Source organism: Salmo salar, chromosome ssa01 (genome assembly GCF_905237065.1).
Source record: "Salmo salar chromosome ssa01, Ssal_v3.1, whole genome shotgun sequence".
Classification (NCBI taxonomy): Eukaryota; Metazoa; Chordata; class Actinopteri; order Salmoniformes; family Salmonidae; genus Salmo; species Salmo salar.
This window is the reverse complement of record NC_059442.1, coordinates 76,291,501-76,299,203: the sequence shown is the minus strand read 5'-3', so window position 1 is coordinate 76,299,203 and position 7,703 is coordinate 76,291,501. Positions and strand designations below refer to the sequence as shown.

Sequence of the window (7,703 nt, the reverse complement as noted above, 5' to 3'; positions counted from 1 at the left end):
TCAAACATTCTCCTCTTTCACAATCAATACTTGGTCAAATAACTAATGACTCACTTATCATGGCGCAAACCATGGCCCTTTTTAGCTTGGGAACAAGCATCATCCTTTATAAGCTATCTGAAAAGTGTATTTTACAAGGCAGCAAAAATGAGCAAAGTAAAGAAATTGGACTCATCATTTGCACACTGTGATGTGAAGGACAGTAACTCTGTTGGTAGACTTGGTACTAGCACACAGGGTGGTCGTTCTGCTACACAAAGCTACAGAACGCCATATAGTGAAGCATTAAAGCAGTGTGAACCAGTGTGTACAAATACATGACACAACATTTAATATGAAATATTATGAAGTAATATCAGTTTAAAAAAATCTATGCCCATTTCTCACTTCTACCTCCCTCTAATGTTGCTTTGACTAAATATGTCAGGCTACTTTTACAGGAAGAATGTGTCATTTGTCATGAGGCTCTACTGAAGCCTTTGTTATGTAAAGATCAGGCAGTTTTTGGTTGAAATTAGCACAGTGGTGGCCTTTGGAGAATAAAGAAGTCTTTCATTTCTGTATTCATCCACCTTTTTTTATACCCCTCCAGGCAGTGGCGGTTCTAGCTTGTATGGCTCCCTGGATGAACCCCCCCTCCCCTCCCCTCCAAAAAACACCATCTGCACTAACTGTAATTTTTATTCAGACATTTGGAACAACACAAATAAATAATTATAATATTTAAAACGATATAAATATAAAATGATACACAAAAATAACTCATAAATAGAAAAAAAGTAACAAAGACAAATAGAAACAAATTGTAGTATATAAATACAAATGTAAAAGAGAATCAAATTATTACACTATTACCCTATTGCTAATAAAAAACACAAATAAATCTAAATTGTACAAATCTATATTACACAAATAGAATAGCACACTTATAAAGAAGATAACCTGATTATTGTACTATTGCAACTTCAAACAAGAAACACACAAACTAAATTGCACAACTGCCATCTAAACTCTGACCTTTCTTGTCTTCCTTGACGCAAAGTCATCAATTACATCATCATAAGAAATCTGCCCAGCAATTGCATGGTTAATACTGATGACAGCAAGGCCACTAAGGCGTTCCTGTGACATGGTGGACCTCAGGTAGGATTTGATGAGCTTCAGCTTTGAAAAGCTCCTCTCTGCTTCAGCTACGGTCATTGGAAGGGTAAGACACATTCTGAGAGCAGTCAACAAATTTGGATACATTTCTGAGAGCTCCCTTTCGTGTATAAATATCAGCAGCTCAGGCAGGGTCATGGTCTTCGATAGCAAGTCAGGCAACTTCTTCAGTTCCTGTGCAAGCTCTCTGCCATCCAAGTCTGAGTGTTCTTTATACTGCAGTGTCATACTAAGGGCCTCACATTGTTCTGTCAGCTCCTCATTTGAGAGACTTTGGAAGGTTGACAGCACTCCAAACTTCTCTCCCAGGTGCTCTTTCATGACTGGATCAAATTGTAACATCAGTTCAACCTCTGAGGAAATGTCAATTTGATGGAGAGTACTGTGTTTCAGTGTGTCCCCTTAGTGCCAGAGTTCTAATTGTCAGAGACTGCACAATAGCAGTCAGATGTGTCAACACCTCTCTCCATCTTATCCTCTCAGCCTCCATAAATGCCATCTCATGCTTATCAATTGTTTCCCCTTTTTAGATCCTTATTGCAAGTTCTTTCCATGTTTTCATGCAGTTTTGGTGTTCTGGACTGCTGTCATGTGAAGTCAGCAAAGAACTTGCATGTTTCCAATCTGTCAGTCCTGAGTTTTCTAAATTAATTTTCTTCTTAGAAAAGAGTTTGTAGCAGAAGCAGAAGAGGCTGTTGTTTCTTTCAGAATACACCAACCAACCTTTACTGATTTTTTCACCACTCACCAAGGTCTTCCTGAAATACTGGTGGTGGCAACTTCTTCCATCACTCTCCCATTCCTTGGGAAAACAAAGTTAGGTGGTACCTCACTTGGTCCTCTGCAAACTAGTTGTGTCCGAATTCTGTCAGTCAGAACTGACGGCCAGTCAGCAGGGTCTGTAGACAGTGGTTCATCCTCAGCAGCAGGATTTGGTGGGGATGCTGCCACAGGCATTTCTAATGGAGAGCACATGGGCATTAGTTTACACACGTTATTCACAGCATTTATAGGGGTGGAACATCCCACATACATACCCAGTAATAATAAAACCATCATTGTTACTTACAATATGGAAACTTAAAACTTTTCAAAAGGGAAATTATTTATTTTGTTTATGTTATGCAGGGATGCACACATGAAAACATGTGCGTGTACCCACACACACACACACACACACACACACACACACACCTGAAGAATCCTGCTGGAGAGAAGTGGAAGCAAATGGGTCTTCATCCTCATCCTCAGGCTCAGATAACATTTGTGAAGACACCTTTGTGGCTGAGGAGGTGGATGGCTCCTCATCCTGAGGCTCTGAGATCATTTATGAAGAGGCCTGTGTGGTTGAGGAGGTGGATGGCTCCTCATCTTGAGGCTCCAAGATCATTTCTGAAGAGGCCTGTGTGGCTGAGGAGGTAGATGGCTCCTCATCCTGAGGGTCTGAGATCATTTATGAAGAGGCCTGTGTGGCTGAGGAGGTGGATGGCTCCTCATCTTGAGGCTCCAAGATCATTTCTGAAGAGGCCTGTGTGGCTGAGGAGGTAGATGGCTCCTCATCCTGAGGGTCTGAGATCATTTCTGAAGAGGCCTGTGTGGCTGAGGAGGTGGATGGCTCCTCATCCTGAGGCTCTGAGATCATTTCTGAAGAGGCCTGTGTGGCTGAGGAGGTGGATGGCTCCTCATCCTGGCCAGTGCCAGAGGGTGCTCCAAAATATTTCAGAAGTGCCCCTGAATTTGCATTGAAATACAGTATATGAGTCTGACACCCTAAATACATTTGTTGCACAATTAAATATTATGCACAATTTATCAAATTTTCAGAATAGGAACCAGATGAACCATACAACCTCCTTGGCTAATTCTAGGCATAAGACACCCCAAAAGACTCAATATATCACAAAAGGTACAAAATATCTGCATAACATAGACATCTTTTAAGTTAGCCTACAGCATTGGAAATTCCCCTTACTGAGCTCAGGACCTAGTTAATACAATCACAGAAAACCTTTATGATGTCACCTCAATGAAAGTTAACCAAATCAATAATGTGCTAGTTAGGTTGTAATCGTTTTGCTGCAGGCTACACACATTATCATGATGAAACTGTGTGAAATGATATCCAATGTTATGTAAGTTAGTTGGACAGAAAACAGAATATTGTCGCCCTATGTGTAATAGCATAACAAGCAACATAGGCTAACAAACATAAGTGTTATACTAGCCTATTTCATGACATGCATAATATTATACTCATAAAGAGATGACATAGCTGCATACCTTTATCTTTTGCACGTTTCTCCTCTTCTTCTTTCCTCTATTTCCTAAACTGGGCACCTGATGGTTTAGACCTTTTCTTATCCATTTGTGTTGATTTGGCTCTCAAGCATCAATACATTACCCATCCCCCAACACTATCAACCAAGAGTCAAGACTAAACCAATACTGTCACGAATGCTAGGAGTGGTGGTAGGAGTCAGGCGCAGAGAGCAGAGGTAAAGAAAAAATGAGATTTATTTTCTCTGGTACGACACGGTCGACGCCAACACAACAGGCGTGTGAAACAAAATTACCAACCCATACACAACGGCACACAGTCCGGAAAGAAAATAATCCAAGCAGATCGCCAGCACATCAAACAAGCACACTGACGATAAAATAATCCCGCACAAACCTGGGCGGGCTAAACATGCTTAAATAACCACAAATCAACACACACAAATAAGGAACAGGTGCAAACAATAAGACATACCAACAGAAAAGGAAAAAGGGATCAGCGGCGGCTAGTAGCGACGACGACCGCCGAGCGCCGCCCGAGCAGGCAGGGGAGCCACCTTTGGTGGGATTCGTGACAAATACACCTTGGTGAAGACTGGTTTTATATTATTCTTAACGATTTCGCACAAACCATTAAAAAAATTCACCAATATGTCTGTGAAACTATATATTCACAGTATTATGAATGAATTGTGGTTTATTTGGTAGCATTTCGTAGTGTGACTGATTTTACTAATTGCATTAGTACTGTACAAAGTTAGAGGTGCGCTATTTGATAGATTCTCTGCTCCCTCTACCTCGGGCTTCCAGTGGGAAGACCTCAGGTCAACCTACCCCCGCTCCCCTCCTCATCTCGTACTTCTGAGTGGGAGACCTTCCCAGGCAGTAGCCTGCCTAGCTCACAAACTAGAATCAGGGCGCCCACTCCGACAAGGTTAATTGACCCACAGTCCCACACGGTGACGTGATATCATTGACGTGATGTGCAAATGAGCGATAGAAAACCGATCGCGCAAATGTCACCATTCCACAAAAAAAAATTGTGCCGGCACCCCGTGCGCCCACGGCAAGATGCCGCCCTGGGCGGCTGCCCATGTCGCCCATACCTTTACCTGCCGCTGCCTCCAGGTCCTAAAGAGAAAACAGTTGCCAACTTTGTTGTTCTGCCGTCACAATGTGTGTAAGGAACTAAGCTTGGCAGATAGCTTACAACTCCCAATAAAGACCCAGGAGGCAGGAGTACCGTTTTGAATCTTTAGTGAAAGATATTTGTACAACTGTAAAATACAGAAAAGAGAAAATGTATTACAGAATGTTCTGCATCTGCATCCACATCACTAAAACACAAAGCATAAATAATAATAATAAAATAATAAATAAGACATACACCCATCACGAGCTCACCTCAGAAGACAGCTAGCCAAAGCAACATGACTTGCAGAAAATATGGAAAATTACTTAAAGAGCGACCCCCCCTAAAAAGAAACTAATCAATTTGAAAACAGCCTATATGAGTCCTAAACATTTATTCTAGTGTCAAAATGTACTACAAAGTGTAAATAGGATCATTCGAGTTATTAAGTCAGTCTCGTCTAAAACAGAGTTTGGAACCTCAGTACGTCACAACAAGTAAATTAAGGTTGAGATTGGATTACAATCATGTCAACAAATCATGACCCCTTTTGCCAAGCTCCACGTGCAAATTGCCCCTTCATCCGCTTTGCTTCCCTTCATTGAATGGGGTGCCGTTGTTTCATCGCCCCAACGCATTCAAAGGATCATGTCCATTTGAGACTGAAAAGCCCTACACGGATTGACCATGTCTCCACAGCCAGAGTTGTATGGTTTGCATGCACTGACGAAGGACCCTAGCTAGTACGCAGAATAGGTGGTTGGAGTTCGTCGGTCCCCAAGTCTGCACAAGTAACGCTAGCTTGGTGTACAACGGCCGGGGGTGTTGAGTATAACCAGAGATAATGGTTACACATTTTAGATAATGTTAATTGCTAGCTAGCTACCTCATTACAATTTAGTTAGGTCGTAGAACATACACATTTATTGTGTATTGTCTAGATATTGCTAGTTATATAACGTTAACATTTGATAATGCTAGTGAGGCAGGCTAGCTAGCTACAGGCTAGCTAACATTAGCCTACAAATCAGATTTGCAAATTAGCTCATAGCTCATACAAGTGTATTCTGTATTGTCTAGGGGCAAAACTAAATAATGGATGCAACTATGGTGGTAGCGAACTCATGTTTGAGCCTGACTAATACAGTGAGCTAAGAGCAACCAACCGTAACGGCGTCAGCAGCCTGAATCCAATCCAATCTGGAGCTACAGTCGGTCTACATCTGTAAAGCATAAAATACCACAGCCACAAAGTCAAAATTGGCTATGGTTAAGGTTAGGCATAAGGTTAGCAGTGTGGTTAAGGTTAAGGTAAGCGTTGGATTTAAAACCAGGCTTTATGACTTTGTGGTGGTGGTAACTAGTGACGACCTAGAATTAGCTTGAATCAAGTTATTGCCCTGATGACACAGACGGCTTCATAAACAATGATACTGTGTGTTATGTGTTATTCACACCGCGTGGCCGCTGCCACTCTAACCTGGTGGTCCCAGCGCGCACGACCCACGTGGAGTTCCAGGTCTCCGGCAGCCTCTGGAACTGCCGGTCTGCAGCCAACAAGGCTGAGTTCATCTCAGCCTATGCTACCCTCCAGTCCCTAGACTTCTGGCGCTGACGGAAACATGGATTACCACAGATAACACTGCTACTCCTACTGCTCTCTCTTCGTCTGCCCACGTGTTCTCGCATACCCCTAGAGCATCGAGCCAGCGGGGTGGTGGCACTGGAATCCTCATCTCTCCCAAGTGGACATTCTCTCTTTCTCCCCTGACACATCTGTCTATCTCCTCATTTGAATTCCATGCTGTCACAGTTACCAGCCCTTTCAAGCTTAACATCCTTATCATTTATCGCCCTCCAGGTTCCATTGGAGAGTTCATCAATGAGCTTGACGCCTTGATAAGTTCCTTTCCTGAAGATGGCTCACCTCTCACAGTTCTGGGTGACTTTAACCTCCCCACGTCTACCTTTGACTCATTCCTCTCTGCCTCCTTCTTTCCACTCCTCTCCTCTTTTGACCTCACCCTCTCACCTTCCCCCCTACTCACAAGGCAGGCAATACGCTTGACCTCATCTTTACTAGATGCTGTTCTTCCACTAATCTCATTGCAACTCCCCTCCAAATCTCCGACCACTAGCTTGTATCCTTTTCCCTCTTGCTCTCATCCAACACTTCTCACTCTGCCCCTACTCGGATGGTATTGCGCCGTCCCAACCTTCGCTCTCTCTCTCCCGCTACTCTCTCCTCTTCGATCCTATCATCTCTTCCCTCTGCTCAAACCTTCTCCAACCTATCTCCTGATTCTGCCTCCTCAACCCTCCTCTCCTCCCTTTCTGCATCCTTTGATTTTCTCTGTCCCCTATCCTCCAGGCCGGCTCGGTCCTCCCCTCCTGCTCCGTGGCTGACGACTCACTACGAGCTCACAGAACAGGGCTCCGGGCAGCAGAGCGGAAATGGAGGAAAACTCGCCTCCCTGCAGACCTGGCATCCTTTCACTCCCTCCTCTCTACATTCTCCTCTTCTGTCTCTGCTGCTAAAGCCACTTTCTACCACTCTAAATTCCAAGCATCTGCCTCTAACCCTAGGAAGCTCTTTGCTACCTTCTCCTCCCTCCTGAATCCTCCTCCCCCCTCCTCCCTCTCTGCGGATGACTTCGTCAACCATTTTGAAAAGAAGGTTGACGATATCCGATCCTCGTTTGCTAAGTCAAACGACACCGCTGGTCCTGCTCACACTGCCCTACCCTGTGCTTTGACCTCTTTCTCCCCTCTCTCTCCAGATGAAATCTCGCGTCTTGTGACGGCCGGCCGCCCAACAACCTGCCCACTTGACCCTATCCCCTCCTCTCTTCTCCAGACCATTTCCGGAGACCTTCTCCCCTACCTCACCTCGCTCATCAACTCATCCTTGACCGCTGGCTACGTCCCTTCCGTCTTCAAGAGAGCGAGAGTTGCACCCCTTCTGAAAAAAACCTACACTCGATCCCTCCGATGTCAACAACTACAGACCAGTATCCCTTCTTTCTTTTCTCTCCAAAACTCTTGAACGTGCCGTCCTTGGCCAGCTCTCCTGCTATCTCTCTCAGAATGACCTTCTTGATCCTAATCAGTCAGGTTTCAAGACTGGGCATTC

General features: G+C 44.1%; 1 long non-coding RNA gene across 1 annotated transcript; it reads right to left on the bottom strand.

Moving 5' to 3' along the window:
• Window positions 1-756: 756 nt before the first annotated feature.
• On the bottom strand, window positions 757-3,877 carry LOC123726769 (uncharacterized). Its single transcript, XR_006758910.1, has 3 exons — window positions 3,442-3,877; window positions 2,356-2,892; window positions 757-2,120 (listed from the first exon to the last, which is right to left on the bottom strand). It is a non-coding gene; the product is annotated as an uncharacterized lncRNA (long non-coding RNA).
• Between the last annotated feature and the right edge of the window lie 3,826 nt (window positions 3,878-7,703).